Genomic DNA, 16,676 nt, shown 5'->3' on the forward strand with positions numbered 1-16,676 from the left:
TTCTTCTCTTGAGGTTCTCTCCATCATCATTTTTTTTAAAGAAAAAAATCTTTTCCTTCCTTATGAAAATCTATAGTGGTCAGTTGGTCAAGGTCCATTGATTCCAAATGCCATTCTTCATGAATCCAGAACACGAAATGATGACCTATTTTTTTTTAATATACAGGGCCATTGGACATATCTTTGAAAAAAAATAAGTCAATCTCAGAAACTGAAAACAGGTATTTAGCCAGAAATGTACTATATTTTCTGGGTTCCAAGAGCCATTATTTGTAAGAAGAAAGGAGCTGTCTTTCCGAGAGTTTCCTTTCTTCTCATTTTATTTCCCTTCTGAAATCACGGACCAATGTTTCTGACATCACTGGGGTTGCTGTGGAAATGTTTATTTCACAGAGGAGTTTGACCTCACGTGGGGAATTTAGAAGAGGAAGTGCAGAACCCTTGGAAAAACAAAATTGGTTTGAAGGAAAATGAGCTGCCTTCGAAAACAAAGACTGTGAAAGCAAACAATATAAACTGCCTATAAGAGGTTGTTTTCGAGTTTTCCTGTGAGGTTTCAAATACTTGGAAGAGAGTCTCACATAGATATGCCAGTTTTTATTTGAATTTTGCTTTCTATAAATACCTTATACAGAGTCAGGGGAAGCAAGAATGTCTTTTTTTTTTTTTTTTGGTGTTTGTAAAAAAAAATCCAGAAACTTCCAGCTACTCAATTATTCAGACAGAAAGGTTGAGTCTTGAATTATCTGAGGGGAGGGAGCAAATTATATCCACTTATACTTTTATAACCTAATGCACTTGGGCGAATGGCTGTCTTTAAAGGACTGTGGGACTCAAGGGGCCTGTTTTCAGAAGTGACCAAATCCTTTCTCATTTTGAACTGTTAAATCAACAGAACGCTAACAAACAAACAAACAAACAAATCAAAATCACAAAACCAGAGGCTCTCTTCCTGCTGGGGCAGTATTGTCCCCTAAATCCACTTTCCAGTGCTCAGCCTGGCCGAGTTTGATGGAGCATGGACTTAACCTAACTACAGCAAGCGGCGGAAAGGAAGTGGGTTTTCATTTGGGATGGAGGCGGCGGCCACGGTGTGCGTGTGCCTGCGTGTGCGCGCGCGGGTGTGTGTGTGTGTGAGAGAGAGTGGTGGTGGTGGTGGTGTGTGTGGGGGGTGGGTACGGGGGGGTGGGGGGAAACCGAGACAGAGGAAAAGAAGGAAAATCGGAGACCTAGCAACTGTATGAAAATAATTTCCCCCGTGTCTGGAAGGAGGGTCTCTGTATGGGGAAGCAATTTTAGGAATTACAATGAAAACCCTTCTAAAAGGGTGGGAGTCAGAAGATTTGCCCCGGAAGGTACCGGGCGCCACGCGGGGACGGATGCAGAGGGGGAGATTATATATACATATATAATATACATACATAATATATCCGTTCCCCCTTGCCAGGCTCGGGGCGACCCTCTCCCGATGCACCTAACCCACCCACCTGCCCGCGATCGCACCCGCGCCCCCTGCTGTCCCGGGGCGCGCACAGCCGGCGGGGCCGGGGCCGGGGCCGGGGCCCGGGGCCCGCGAGGCGATCCGATCCGCTCGGACGGCCGGCGGGCCGCAGGGGCCGCGAAGGTCTGGCTGATGTAGTGGCCGGGGCTGTAGTACAGGCTGTCCCCGGCAGCCGGCGGAGTCGGGGAGCCCACGTGACGGCCCCCGGCTCTCCGGTGAGCTCCCCAAACAGACGCACACCCAGCCATTCGCTCGCTCGCGCGCGCGCGCGCGCGCACCCACAGACACACACTCACACACTCACACACACACGCACGCACGCACCCCCGCGCGCACACGCCCGCGCCGCTCTGCCTCTGCGCCCATCCACATCCCGGGCTCTCGCTCATTCTCTCGCCCGCTCGCTTCCCCCTGCGGTCTCTGGCTGCGCGCGCCCCCCGCGCACACGCGCGCACACGCACACACGCGCGCACACACACACACGCAGCCGGCACAGGCGGCGGCGGCGGCGGCTGCCCAAGTCAGGACGAACCTCTCTAGGTACCGTCGCGAGCAGGCGGCGGCGCGGCGCGGCGGCGGCGGCGGCGGCAGCCCGAGCCTCCCTCCTCCGCCGGAGAGGGAGCACCGCGCCGAGAGTTTCCGTTCCCCGGCCCGGTCCCTTCCCCCTCCGGCTCTTTATTTGCGAGAGCATCTCTTCTTGCCTTCTTGGTTTATTTCATTTTGAACATTTTTTTTTGGAGGGGGGAAGGTTTGCTTGTGTGTGTGCGTGTGTGCGCGTGTGCGTGTGCGTGTGTGTGCGTGTGTGCTTTTATTTTTTTTTTCTTTCCTGGTTTTATTTGCATCCAGAGCATGGCGGGCTGCGGGCTGTCGGAAGACACCTTCTTCTCTTCCTTCTTTTACAACTACGGCTCCTCCTGGGAAACCCCTTCCGACCAGGTAAGGGGCGGCTCGGGGGCCGGGCGGCGTCGCGCCCCGTGTGGCTCCCCCGCCGCTCGATCACTTGGCACCCGGCGGGGAGGCTGAGGCTGGGGAGGGGGGTGGGGAAGCTGGGGGGGGTGGCAAGTGGGTGGCACTGTCTGGGTCAGCGCCAACCTGCGAAAGGAGGTGCCCCCCTCCTCATTTCCCCCCAGCTCTCCCCAGTCTCCAGGGTCTAGTGGCGTCCCCTTCCGTGACCATGCTGCCATTGACACCTCCCGTCCCCCCCCCCCCTTACACACACCACCTCCCAGCCCAGCGGGAACCCGAGAAAGAGGCAGGAGCTGGCGCGTTACCCCGAACAACTCCAGGCAAACCAGGGAACTCGAGCGCAACCTTCCCCCAAGTCGCCGCGGGCGCCGCGCCCCTGTGCGCCCGGCGCCTGTCCGCCCTCCAGTTGCGCCCAGGGGCTGCGGAGCCGCGAGCCCCCCGCGACGTGTGTCGGTCCTCCCACCACTCCTCCTCCACCCCCCCCCCCCGGCCCCGAGCCACCTCTCTCTCTCTCTCTCTCTCTCTTTTCCTAAAATGGCTGAAATCTCAAGTAGAGGCGTCCCCCTGACCCGCGGAGAGGGGAGAAGCGAGTGCACGCTCCGCTCCCCCCGCTGACCCCGCGCCTCCACCCGGGGCGCGCACCAGCACCCCACAAAACACACACTTAACTTTGATGACTGTGCAATGCAGTCCGGCTGCATCGAGCCTGGACGCTCCCCGCCGCCGGCCTGTCGGTGTGCGTGTCGGGGTGACTGGGGGTGTGGGGGGGCCGAGGAGGGGGATTGGGGGTGAATGTCGGAAAAGGGGGGGCGTGGAAGCAGCTGGGTGTCCGCGGGCCCCTGGGAATCTGGAGAGACAGGCATGTGCTCAGGGTCTAGGGGTGAAAAGCTATTCTGGGAGCCAGAGCGAGAAGGAGGGGGGGGGGATGCCTTTTAATTAAATAACTGTTGTAGTCTGCTGCCCCCATCGCTTGTTTGGTGAAAGTCCACAGGCATCTGTCATCTCCAAACTACACCGGGGAAGTGGAGATGGGGTCGAGGGTTGGGAGAGGTGTGTGTGTGTGTGTGTGTGTGTGTGTGTGTGTGTGCAGGCAGGGCAAAGTTGGGGGCCAGAGGCTAGATGGCGGGGCGATGGGATGAGGCAGCAGCAATCTGGGTGACTGTCCGGGGACGCCGGGGACCCCTGGGCCCCGCGGATCGCGCGGCATGGGCGGCGTGGGGTGTGTGTGTGTGCGGGCCCGCGGGAATGGAGGTCTCCGGGATGGAGCTCGGTTCCGCCCGCGTCTCCGGTCCGCCCGCCTGCCCGCCTCTGCCGTTCCCGGGGCTGCCCGCCGCGCTGGCCGGCGCTGGCGCGCTCCCTCCCGGGCCCAGGGCGCAGCGCGCTCCGGCAAGAGCTTGCGGGAGAGAAAAAAATTAAACACACACACACACACACACAAACCAGCCAAAACAAGGCAAATCCCTAAAACAACCGAAAAAAAATGTGTCTTGCCGCCGCGCCCCCCACCCCGCGCATCCCCCCCCCCAAGTTTCCAAGAATCAAATCGCCAAACTAGTAGTTGCCAGGTGAAGACGTGGTGTGCCTCCGGAAAGCGCCGTGGCCGCCCGAGTGAATAATACATCAGGGCTCCCGGGAGCCTTGGAGAGGCTCCCGCCGCCGCGCCACGGCCGCGGGAGGCGGGAGCGAGCTCCAGCCAGACTGCCTGGCCGTCGTCTCGGCTGGGGCGTCTGGATCGCCTTCCCCCCGGAGATGACGGCCCCCCCCCGTCTCCCCCCACCCATCGCCCGGGCGCGGAACCCCTGGAGGGGAGGGGAGGGCAGCCCAGGGGCTTGGAGAGAGGATGGCGGGGAAGCCATGGGGGGGGGGAGAGGAGAGGCCCCGCTGTGAGTGGAAACTTGGAGTTGGGAGCCCTGGAGAGACACACATGTGGGCTTAGGGGTGCGCTGAATCTGGGGGTTCCTCCTGACCATCCTGGGTGCTCTCCACGCCTCTCTGCGCCCCGCTCGGCCAAAGACGCCCCCCCTCCGGCTTTGCAAACTCCAGCTCTCCAGGAGCGGGCGTCCGTGCGCCTCTGTGCATGTGTGTGGGGTGTGCGTGTGCGTGTGTGTGTGTGTGTGTGTGTGTGTGTGCGCGCGCGCGGGCAGCATGCGGTGGTCGATGAGTCACAAACCAAACCCAGCTCCTCTCTGAGGGCCCAGGCGGGTAGGAAAGGCATGCCCGCGCACACCCGGCCCGGCTGGCCTGCGTGATCCCCAGGTAGCGCCCTCCACCCCCCCCCCCCCGCCCCGCTCCCCCAGTCCTGGAGTCAGATGCGTTCGGATAAGTTTCCAGGCGCGTGCCTCCGACCCGCAACCTGCGGGCGCCGAAACTCAGCCACTTTGTATTCGCTAAAGGAGAGACTGGGGAGGGGTGGGAGAGACTGGGGAGGGGGGTGGGGGGGGGACCTGGCGTAGGGAGGCAGGCGGGAGTCCAGATCGCTTCGGAGGTTTCGCAGCATCTTTAACCGGAGAGGAAACAGGTCGTTTGAGAACGCTTACCGGCGAAGGAAGGGCTGTGGCCGGATTTCGCTAGACAGGCAATTACGTGCGAACCCTTAGAAGCCCTACAAATGTGGGCGAGACGGAGGGGGTGAAGGGCAGGTGGGGAGGGGGCAGATTTGGGCTCAAGACAACCATGCGTGCGGGGGGGGGGGTGGCGTGGGGAGGGGGAGAGGAGGTGGTGTGTTTTGAAAGAGGAAAAACCAGTTTCTTCCAGGTAAAGTTAGTTTAAGTTGATGAGGAAAAGCCTTTTCCCAAAAGGCAACGTCCTCCTCCTCCTCTTCTTCTTCTTCCTCCTCCTCCTCCTCGAAGAAAGGGAGACTCACGTGGCTAAGAAAATGGAAAGAATTTCTGATGAAGCAGCTGGTGCTGTCCTGCGGAGGGAGGGTGCTTAGTTAGCTCTCGGGCTGGCTGGTACTGAGTAGCGATCTACTCTTAGTTCTTTGTGGTGGGGAATGGGGAATGATCTGAGCTATTGATCTCCTCCTCCAGTGGTGCGGTGTGAACTTTAAGATAAAGTACAGAAACAAACGAGAAATGTTCATCATTAGAGACAGGTGCAGCCTCCTCCGTCCCCCCCCTCCCCCCCGCCATGCTACGGAAGGGAGCTTGGATGCCTGGTGGTGGATGCCAGGCAGAACAGTGCAATCTTACCAGGATGCGCGATTTCCAAAGCAGCCACGGATCCCCCATTTTCAGGGATGAAGAATAGACTGTACGTGCACCAGGGCCTTGCTGATCGCCTCCTTTTTACAATTTCCGATTCTACCAATGGGCCTAGGACTGACCAAACTGCTCCCAACTGCTCCTAAGAAGAAAAAGAGCAACAATAGTTAAAAATCCTATCTCAGATTTCAGGCCCAGCTTGCTTTGGAGAGAGGCCTGGACCCAAATTTGAAAAGAGTGAGACTTACTCATGATGTTACCTGAATCACTGCCAAAAAAAAAAAAAAAAGCCTTACAAATCTTCCATCCCCTAAAAATAGAAATGATCTTCAAATATAATTTGTTTACTCTACCTCAATTAAAAATAAAACCCTCATCCTGGTGTTATAAAGTGCTTATGGAGGTAAGGGTTGACTGTACTAAAAAAAAAAATCAAGCTTTTTATTTCTAGATCAATATGATGTGCTCTCCACATCTAATGCCATGTAAAAGGAGCCTTTGTAGAGCAGCAGTAACAGGCAGGTCCGCCTCACTAAGCATCTTTTTTCCTGGAATTCACAAGGCATTTTGATTACTTTCATTTTCACAAGAAACGTGATGATGACACCTCTCGTTATAAACAAGCAAGTGAAAAAAATATAATGAAGATGGTGGTTCTTGAGATAGAGGCCTGGAAATCTAGAAACCACGAGGACATTTATTCATTACCAAGACATGCAAACACAAACAAACAAATAAAAACCCAGCCAGGAATCACGATAGGAGGGAAGATTTTATTGTATTTTATTTTTAGCTTCTCGGTGGCATTTTCTTGAAATGGGTGATGGGTGGTGGTAGTGATGTGTATTAGAGCTGAAGGCATAACTGTTACCTTTTAAAAATGGAGAAATCCCATCCTATACTAGAGTAGACCATGTTGCAGATATTTTGCACTTCTGCCTGGCCAATGTGCAAAATAGGCCACTTTGTGTGTGTGTGTGTATGTGTGTGTGTGTGTGTGTGTGTGTAGGGCAGGGAAACATCTGCTTTGGTGAAATTTATTTCTTCAATTAGAATGACCCCCCCCCCAATTAAAGTGTGGATGTGAACTGCCCTTGCTTGGCTCAGTGCAGTAGACAACAGACCATTCGTTAATTTACAGTTTCACGCCTAGGGATGGCAGCAGTTGTAAGCTTCCCAAACCGAGCTTTCTTTTCTGTGCTTTTCAGTCTGGGATTCTCCCCTGTACTTGTCTAAGCTTTCCGTGTCTCTGCCACAAAGCTGACTATGCAGTGGTCATTACTGCTTGCTTTTTTGGACCTAGGTCACCTTATTAGCTGCCACGATGTAAGCCCAAATCGAAGCAGGCCAGGTCTGTATGATACAGAATCAATCAATTGAAAGTGAAAAATGGAGCCAATTAGCTGACTGCTTGGGTGTCTGCAAAGCTAGACATCTGCCTTTGCTCACTGTGTCTGCCTATCCTTGGGTTACCTGGTAGCTTGCAATGAGCTTATGAAGAATACATGGCCACCAGAATCCATTAATGGTGCTTTTTAACTTTTCTTTCTCTGCCTCTTGCATCACAGTTTCCTGACTCAAAATGGCATCTTTGTAAGAGCTTCAGAGTCTGTGGGTTCAGAGTAGGCAGCACCTGTCTTGAATTCAGTTCTGGGCTTTTGTTAAACCAGTATCCATGATCTCTTGAACTAACTATCTTTTGAAGCATGGTAGAATTTCTTTTCAGAATCAGTAATGGGTAAGTTGTTGAAAGCGTGTTCTGATTGCTTCCTTCCCCTTCCCTTCCCTTCCCTGCCTCTTCTCCTTTCTCCTCTCTCTGTGTCTTTCTTTCTCCCTCTCTGTTTTTGCCTTAGCCCTCCTTCATGAATAGGAAGAGTCAATACACTGAAGAACTCTGGTTTTCCATCCAGCCCAAGTACCATACCGTAAAAAGTTCAGTATTTGTCTCCTCTGGTTGTTTCATAATTCTTAAAGTGGCACCAATATTTGGATCCACAGAGATGAGACAAGACTTGAGAATGTCTTCCATTTATAAAACTTTTAGAGAGTCAATATCTCAAGGTCCAAAAAAAAATATGAACGGATGGTCTATACATTTTAACTATTTTTATTTTCCTGAGGGTGTATACAGAAGCTGCATATATTTTTCATTGTTGGTGTGTATGAAGGAGATTGAATCTAGGGCTTCATGCACGGCAAGCACACACTTTACCAATGAATCGTACTCCCAACCTACAAAATAGTTAAGTGCATTTCTACATATTCACTCTAAACAGAATTTAGAAACCCACTTGTGAACTCAGCTCACACAACTCTATTCTTTCTCATAGGAGTGCATAAAAAAATTAGAAGAGTTTCCCTCCCCACCCCCCCTTCTTCTGTGGGTCTTGAATTCTGGGCCTGGGTGCTATCCCTGAGCTCTTCAGCTTAAGGCGAGCACTCTACCACTAGATCCACAGTGCCATTTCCAGTTTTCTGGTTTGTTGGAGATAAGAATCTCATGTGGACTTTCTTGCCTGAGCTGGCTTTGAACTGTGATCCTCAGATCTCTGCCTCCTGAGTAGCTAGGATTATAGGCATGATCTACTGGCATCCAGCTTTATAAGATATTTTTAAAATAAGTTTTGTTTTGGGTCTTCCAATAAGGTAGTTTCCCTTAAAATATTCTCCACTTTGTGTGAGTGTGTGTGTGTGTGTGTGTGTGTGACTGTGTTGAGTGTGAGTACTGAGGCTTGAACTCAGGGCCATGCATTCTTGCTTGACTTTTTGGTTCAAAGCTGGTACTCTACCACTTGAATCACACTTCCACTAATGGCTTTTTGCTGGGTAGAGGCAAGAACCTCATAGACTTTTATCCTGACTGACTTCCAACTGTGATCCTCAGATCTCAGCCTCCTAAGTAGCTAGGATTAGAGGCATAAGCTCCCAGCACCCAGCTAGAGATCTCTTTTGTGTGCCCGTTTGCCCAGTTTTATTTTGTGAATTGGAATTCTCTCTCTAGTGAATGAGGGGCCGCATTATCTGTTTTGGTGGAATCAACCACAAGTACCTGATGCTTTTTCTCTCTTGGTGATAGAATAGATTTCCAGTTTACCATTCTTTTGGTTTGAATACTTGATCCACAAAGGGATAGATGCAGTCTTTAGATTGTTACCCTCCGAAATGGAATAGAATAATTTTGTAAGTAATTAATCAGATACATCAACACATTCACACTTTTACTCACAAACACACACTTAGGTGTACACTCATTTGTTTTCCTTCTGTGTTAATCCTGGGACTTGAACCTAGGCCTGGGGCAGTGTCCTTGAGCTTTTGTGTTCACACCTAGCGCTTGATCACTTGAGTCACAGCTCCATTTCTGGCATTTTGGTGGTTAATTGGAAATAAGGATCTCATAGACTTTCCTATCTGGGCTGGCTTTGAACTGTGACCCTCAAAATCTTTGCCTCCTTAGTAGCTAGGGTTCCAGGTACCTGGCTTACTTTCATTTTACAAGTAACCTACATTGGTCTGTGCTTGTACTATATGTATATATGCATGAATATACATATATATGTACGTAGGATGTATAATGTATCTACGTAGATATCTATGTGTATATAATGTATGTAAGTTTCAAACAACACTATAAATATGTCTATATGTAGTTGTGTGTATGGGTATACATATTTACACGTATATACTTTTCCATATATATGATGTATGTGTATATATGATCTTATTTGAGATTTAATCTGTATTTTAACAGGGCTCCTCTGTACCTCACGCACCTAACATTTATGTCTATCATGAACTGATACCTTTTAGAGGTTCAGCCCTTACATTGTGATCTTCTGCAAGATAGCTGTGGGAAGGGGAGGGAGGACATTAAATGTCAGTAGCTTCAGCAAGATGGGCTCTAGGAAGAGGGCAGAGTTTCTGGCTGGCTTCATGTTCTGGAGGGTGGGGGTGGGGGGGGGCTAGCGGAAATGTAAAAGTGCAGGGTTTGCATTGGAATGAGAATGGGGTCACCTCCCCTTCACAGTCATCCGCAAGGAAGCAGAACTTCCTTCCAGAGAGACCATAGGAAATCAATGCTCGCGCGCTGGCAGTGAGGAGGCAAATGTGTACAGCGCATGGCATTAAATAAAAGGGCAGCAGAAAAGTGATTCCCTCCCCAAGACAGTGTGCCTTTTGGTCCTTTCAAAGAAGTCACATTTTTGTGATAGCACTTATGTTTAAATATTTCTTTTCTTTTGGAGTGCATGTTAAAAATAAAAAGAAGAAGAAGAAGGAGACAAGTGCCAGTCTTTGCACTTAAGGATAGTTCTTTAAACAGATGACTGGAATATGTACCAGGCCTGCCCCCTCCCCCAGGGGAATTGGCTTAATTGATCAGATTCAGGTGCACACTTCTTTCTTTCTTTGGTGTAGTTGCTGAAGCAAAGGGAAGGGTGGATGTTTCCCTAGGGAAGGCTACTGTTGACCATAAGGGGCTGGAGGGAAGTCTTCACTTAGGAGAGGCCTGGGTGGGGGAGGGGGAGGACGGCAACCTTGCCAGGAGGTGTACACGTGAATGCTTACTGCAGCGTGGAAAAGCAGGTGCGTGGGGCTAGTGTACTTCCCTCTGTAGTGTGCACTTCTGATCGCTTTGTGAGCACGTCTCTCTGTATTTTTGAAATAGAGAGCTGCAGGTAATAGCTAAGGGCCAAAGGATGTCTGGCTTTCAAGGAGGAAGAAGACAAGACACCCAGGTAAATCTCTGGCTGGAAAGAGTCTCACAAAGTATGTTAGTTGTGTAACAGCAGAAGCAAATGAGCAAAGAAGACACAAAGGAACAGGAAGAAAACTCTAACCCACCATCCCATCCACATTTGGTTCCAATTTATTATTTCCAGTAGCAGTTTAGTCTCTAATGTTAACAATGAGTGATTATGATTCTGTAGTTTCGTTTACAGCATAAATTAGCATTTTTGTTTTCTGTTACGGCTTTTGAATGAGGAATTATAATGTATAATTTGCTGAAAATAGATGTTATCATCTCTTACGATGAGCACCACCACATAAACTTGAACAAATGATAAAAATGGAATCAATTACATTTCAAATGGAAGTAGTTTACAAACCTCCAAATACAAAGTGGCAGTAGTAGCTGGTTATTGTAACAAATAATTAGTTTTTTTTTAAACAACATTTATTGAATTGCATTGACAATTTGGTAATTGTTCACATTTGGCTGTCGCCCTCCCTTTTCTGAAATGAAACGTGGCATGGAAGGAGTGCATTTTATGGATTGCGATTTGCTTTTGTCATTTTGTATTTCCAGAATGTATACTTTTTCCGTATACAGCCCTCGTCCAGTAATAGGACAACATCAAATTATGTCACTAAGCCTAGGTGACAGATCAACATCGAAGTGTTGAAGACTGAGGGTGTTCAGATACCAAGGGGGAAAAAAAGAAGTGATTTATCAAATAGGTGAATCATAGTTTGATTTCAACAGGATTTGACTTCCCTTTCTCACTCCCATTGTTCTCTTCCTAGAAGCTTCCTGTGTGGCACTGTCATTGCTTACCTCTGGGTTTGCCTCCTCAGGTCCTGCTAAGGGGAAACAGCCCTGCCATACCTACTCATCCTCTCTTAGTGGTAGCAGACAGAGTGTGGTATCAGATAAATGGCTGAAATCTCAGAAAACATGCCATTTTATGTTACTTAATTTATTATTATTATTTGGTGTTGGCACTAGGAATTGAACTCAAAGTCTCATGCTCTTGCTTAGCTTTTTCATTCAAGGCTGGGGTTCTACCACTTGAACCACACCTCTGCTTCCAGCTTTTTGCTGGTTACTTGGAGATAAGAGACTCATGAGCTTTTCTACACTTGATCTTAGCCAAAAGGCCGAGAAGCGATACTCATGAGCTTTTCTATCTGGCTTGGTTTTGAACCAGGATCTTCAGATCTCAGCTGGGATCCCTAGCTCTCAGTCTTCTGAGTAGCTAGGATTACAGGAGTGAGCCACCAGCACCTAGCCTTAATTTATATTCTTTAAAAAAAAGTCTTTTTTCTTGTATTTTAATTTTAAAATGATCTTTATGTGGTTGTACAAAGGCGGTGCCATTTAACAAAGCAGTTTATGAATATAACGCACACCTGCGTTGACCTACCCCTTCTCTTACTTCCTTAATTTTCTGGTATATACAATGAATTCTTGACTTCATTCTCCTTTTCCCCTTCATTCGTCTGCCTTTCTCCCCTTGCCTCCTCCTCCCTCTGGATGTACCTATTTCTAGTGCTGATTTTGTTGGGCTTTGACCTAGTCTTTCTTAAAGATTTTACTATTGGAGCGCTAGTCTAGCATACTCCGGTTAATTCATTTGTAACCACTTATGTACCGCCCAACATGTGTACATGTAGCTTTCTAGGCACATTCTATCTATCACAAATGAAGGCAACCATGCAACTTATGTTTCTCTGGGACTGGTTTACTTCACTTATTTTTTCCCGGGTCTTTCCATTTCTCTCCAAATGGTATAATCTCATTCTTTCTAATAGATGAGTAAAATTCCATTGTGTATATATGCCACATTTTCTTGATCTAGTTGTCCTTGTTCCATTTCTTGGGATGATGAGGACAGTTCTGCGGTGCCATTTTTGGAAGTGGGTATTGGACTTGAGATGAATAGTTTTTCCACTCAAGTCTTTGCCTGAAGAGCATTGGGGGGGTTGTCATAGGCTTACTAAACCTCTTAATTTTAAAAAATGAAATATTTCAGTTAAGGGGAAAGGAAGAAAAGCAGGAATCTGAGGGGGTTGTAGTTTTATTTATTTATTTTTGGTAACTACTACATGCTGAGTAGATCATTCATTTTTGATTATTTCTAAAAGATTAATCCATTTCTTTAAAGTTAATATGCAAGGAAATATGTTCAACATCGCTTTATTTTTAGATCACACGATTTAGCCTGAAACAAATCAGTGGTGCATTATAAACACAAGAATGTATCTGATGGCAGGAGTCAGGCTGAGCAGATGCTAAAAGGGGTGCTTTGTGGGAAGTCTGCGGAGCTGCAGGAGGGAAGGGAAGAAATCTCTACAAGTTGGAGGGCTTGTGAGGTGAACACTGGAGACTTTTCACCCACTACGTGTGGTTTATGTGGGTCAGAGCGTGAGCGACTGACTCCTCTTGCTCTGAGGAGAGAGTAACAAGGATCCATGTGTCCCAGGAATTGCTGAGTTTGAATGGGACATTAGACCTGGAAGACCTTTAAGGGGTAGGATAAAGGTAGAGCTTCTCAGTCATTTCTGCCATCTTTATTTATTTTGGCAGTACTGGGGTTTGAACTCAGGGCCTTGTGCTTGCTGGGCAGGCATACTGCTGAGCCACCACTCCATCCACTCTTCCAGCCCTCTTGGGGGCTAGATATTTTTGAGATATGTCCTTCTTTGCTGTACAGGTACATGCTTGGTTCTCATTTCGTCCATTAGTTAGGCTTCTGTTGTAGCTGGGCTGACAGGCACAGACAACTGTGCCCAGATATGGTTTCAGAAGGGGGGATCTCTCAAACTTTTCTGCCTGGGCTGGCCTCGATCCATGATGCTTCCCTCACAGCCTCCCAAAGGTAGGAACTATGACAGGTAAGAGTTACCCAGTGCCCAGATGATTTCTCCAATCCTTATAAACTACAAGCAGAGAACCTGGTACCTAGGACATTCTCAGTGAATTATATTGAGTCAATCACCAGAGGAATGGTCTCATTATTTTTTCAAAAATTTTATTAGCATGTGTTAGTTGAAAAGGGGATGAGTTTCATTGTGACATTCCCATCTATGCCTACAAAGTATCCTGATCACACTCACCACTAACGTCATACTCTCTTCCCCTCTCCCTTCTGAAAGTTTCAATAGTGTGTTCTCCCACGTGCAAAGGAGCTATGTGCACCAGACTCATCCTCACTTACCTTCTCTGTGTGCTCTCCCTCTCCTGCGAATACACATTACCCACAACAGAGACTATTTTGCTGTCTTATCATTCATTCACTTTGTGTGTATATGTATTAATTGTACCAAGTATTTTCACCATGGTATTTCATATATGTTTGTGTGTATATATGTATGTACATGTGTATATATGTGTATAGAGAGAGATGCTTAACACAGTTTAAGCAGAATAACTCTATAAAAATTATCAATTGAACACTTGCATTGATATTCTGGAAGCCTTTTAAAGTGTTTTACAGGGATTCAGCAATTTCCCTGTGGGATGAGTACTAGTATTAGCATTACATGTGGCAACTAAAGGACCTAAGGTACAGAGAGGTGAAAGGCACAGCTAAGACCCAGCCAGTGAGCAGGGAGGCCAGACTACCCAGAAAATAGTGGTATTTGTGCTGGGCTGGGGAAACCAGGGAATCTGAGCAGGTAAGAATGGAACAGGGAGGGAGCTGGGGAGGGTAAATAGGACGTGTGGAGAATTTCTCATAGAGCGCTTGTCAAAGATTATTTTGTTGGTTTGTGTTTCAGCCAATTTTGTCATTAAAAAACTTTTTATTGAGCACTTGCAATCTGCTTGTCCCTGCCCACAGGGAGCTGTCATTTTAACACACACAGTATATATGTATATATATAGTATCTATACATATAGATTCTATACTGTATCTATGCATATGTTAGCAATTCGTAAATCAAATGTAAACTTTTATGTGGTGTTTTATTATACATACTTTAACAAGTTGTTAAGAATTTCCTAGCCTGAAATTAATCACCCAAGCTGAGGAGTGAAGTAGGCATGAGAAGTCAGGGACACATTATCAGGCTTGTGGCAGTGCCTAGGAAATCCTTGATGACTTGGTTCACAGGATGTCAAATAAAAAGGGATACTGAGCTTTGAAGACAAGAGCTCAAAACATTGTAAATGGGAATGGAGTCGTCTTTAAGATGTTTATTGAAGACTTGTTATTTTAGGAAGTAAGAGTCCACAGCTAATTGATTGTTTTGGCCCTGATAGGGTCAAAACATTGGACCTCTAATTAAATTGCCCTAGGAAATAATGGGTGAATTCATTGCTTCTATATAATAAAATACATACTTGTCTAATTTCCCCCAAATTGGCTACATTGAATCTTTTCCTGCAGTAGGACAATCAAGTCTGATGATAGTTTGGGGAGTGTTTGTAAACTGTAAAGTGTTTCTCTTAGTCATTCTCCTTAGAATTGGAGGGAGAGTTTGCCTTCTGCAATTAGCATTGAACACAGACCCAGGAATGAAGTGGGTCTTAAATACATGTATATTAGCCTCACTTAGGTAGTTATGTACAAGTGCTTGTTTACGGTGACATTATACATTTGCGCTGTGGGGTCTATTCTAGGAACAGCGAATTCTTTATTAAGTCTCTTTGCCTCCACTGCAGCCAGTCCTGTCCTGTGACCTCACTGCGCATCTGGAAGCTTCGATGGAGGTCATTTCAGGCTGAGTCTCTCCGAAGCATCACATGGTTGTTGAAAGTTATTAGAAAATTAGAATTATTAAACCTGCTCGAATATCCCTTTTCTAGAGCATTTTAGAAAGTGTCACATCATAGATTTGGTTAGATATAAGGTTCAGGAAGTTTGAAGACATAGTAGGCACTACTTGAATACTAGCTGTGACTAGTTCTTTTTTCTTTTTGGTTTTGTTTTTGTGTACATCCTTGGGCTTGAACTCAAGGTCTGGGTGCTGACCCTGAGCTTTTGTGCTCAAGGCCAGCACTCTACCACTTGAGCCACAGCTCTATTTTTGGCTTTTTTTTTCTTTTTTTGGTGCTTACTTGGACTCTCCTGCCCAGACTGGCTTTAAAACATGATCCTCAGATCTCAGCCTCCGGAGTAGCTAAGATTACAGAGATGAGCCCCTGGTACCCTTGAGCTTTTTTTGCTCAAGGGTAGCACTCTACTACATGAGACATAGCTCCACTTCTGGCTTTTTTTTTTTTTTTGGGTGCTTAATTGGAGATAAGAACTTCATGGACTTTTCTGCCCAGACTGACTTTCAGCCACAATCCTCAGATCTCAGCCTCTTGAGTAGCTAGGATTACAGGCTTGAGCCATCAGCATCTGGCTTAGTTCTTTTTTTTTTTAATTAAAAAAAATTAAAAAAAAATTTTTTGGGTCCGATCGTGGGGCCTGAACTCTGGGCCTGAGCACTGTCCCTCAGCTCTTCAGCTCAAGGCTAGCGCTCTACCACTTGAGCCACAGTACCACTTCCGGCTTTTTTCTTTTTGCTTATGTGGTGCTGAGGAATCGAACCCAGGACCTCATGCATGCAAAGCAAGCACTCTACCACTGAGCCACCTTCTCAGCCCCTAAATTAAAAATTTTTATAAAGTAGTTGTACAAAAGTGTTCCAATTCAACATGACAATTTATGAGTATAATGCATTATGATCAATGTCACCCCTCCATCATTCTCCTCATCTATCCCAACTCCACTTCTAGTAGTTCTTTTAGGTTTATTGTATTAAGATTAAATAGTTGCAGGTTCTTTTCTTTCTTTCTTTTTTTTTTTTTTTGTCGGTCATGGGGCCTGAACTCTTGGCCTGGGCGCTGTCCCTCAGCTCTTCAGCTCAAGGCTAGCACTCTACCACTTGAGCCACAGCGCCACTTCCAGCTTTTTCTGCTTATGTGGTGCTGAACAATCAATTCCAGGGCCTCAATCATGCAAGGCAAGCACTCCACCACTGAGCTATCTTCCCAGACCTACAGGTTTTTCTTTAATTGAGATACTAGTGCCATGAGTGTCTTTGTGTGCAGGTGTGTTTGTGTGTAGTAGTGTTCACATCATTTATGCCACATACTACGTTAAATAAGTTTAATACGTTAAATACACTTAATATAGTTTATGTGGTGACATGACATAGGTGCTAACATTTTATTGATTATTTAACTTGAGAAATAATCTTTATTTCCTTCAGGGCATTGATAGACACAATGCTTTACCAGTCAAATAGTTAGAAAGCAAAAGGACCAGGAGTTTGAGAGACAAGAACATTTC

The 16,676-nt window shown here is 47.1% G+C and overlaps 1 protein-coding gene across 1 annotated transcript in view; it reads left to right on the forward strand.

Moving 5' to 3' along the window:
• Positions 1 to 2,050: 2,050 nt before the first annotated feature.
• The window catches only part of Ppargc1a (PPARG coactivator 1 alpha), a 649,949-nt gene continuing 635,323 nt past the window's right edge, over positions 2,051 to 16,676 (forward strand). The window contains exon 1 of the mRNA XM_070012853.1: positions 2,051 to 2,437. The gene's annotated coding sequence lies outside the window, so the exon portion shown is untranslated. The remainder of the gene's footprint in view (positions 2,438 to 16,676) is intronic.

Source organism: Dipodomys merriami, unplaced genomic scaffold (assembly GCF_024711535.1).
Source record: "Dipodomys merriami isolate MVZ:Mamm:240054 unplaced genomic scaffold, mDipMer1.0.p SCAF_9, whole genome shotgun sequence".
NCBI lineage: Eukaryota > Metazoa > Chordata > Mammalia > Rodentia > Heteromyidae > Dipodomys > Dipodomys merriami.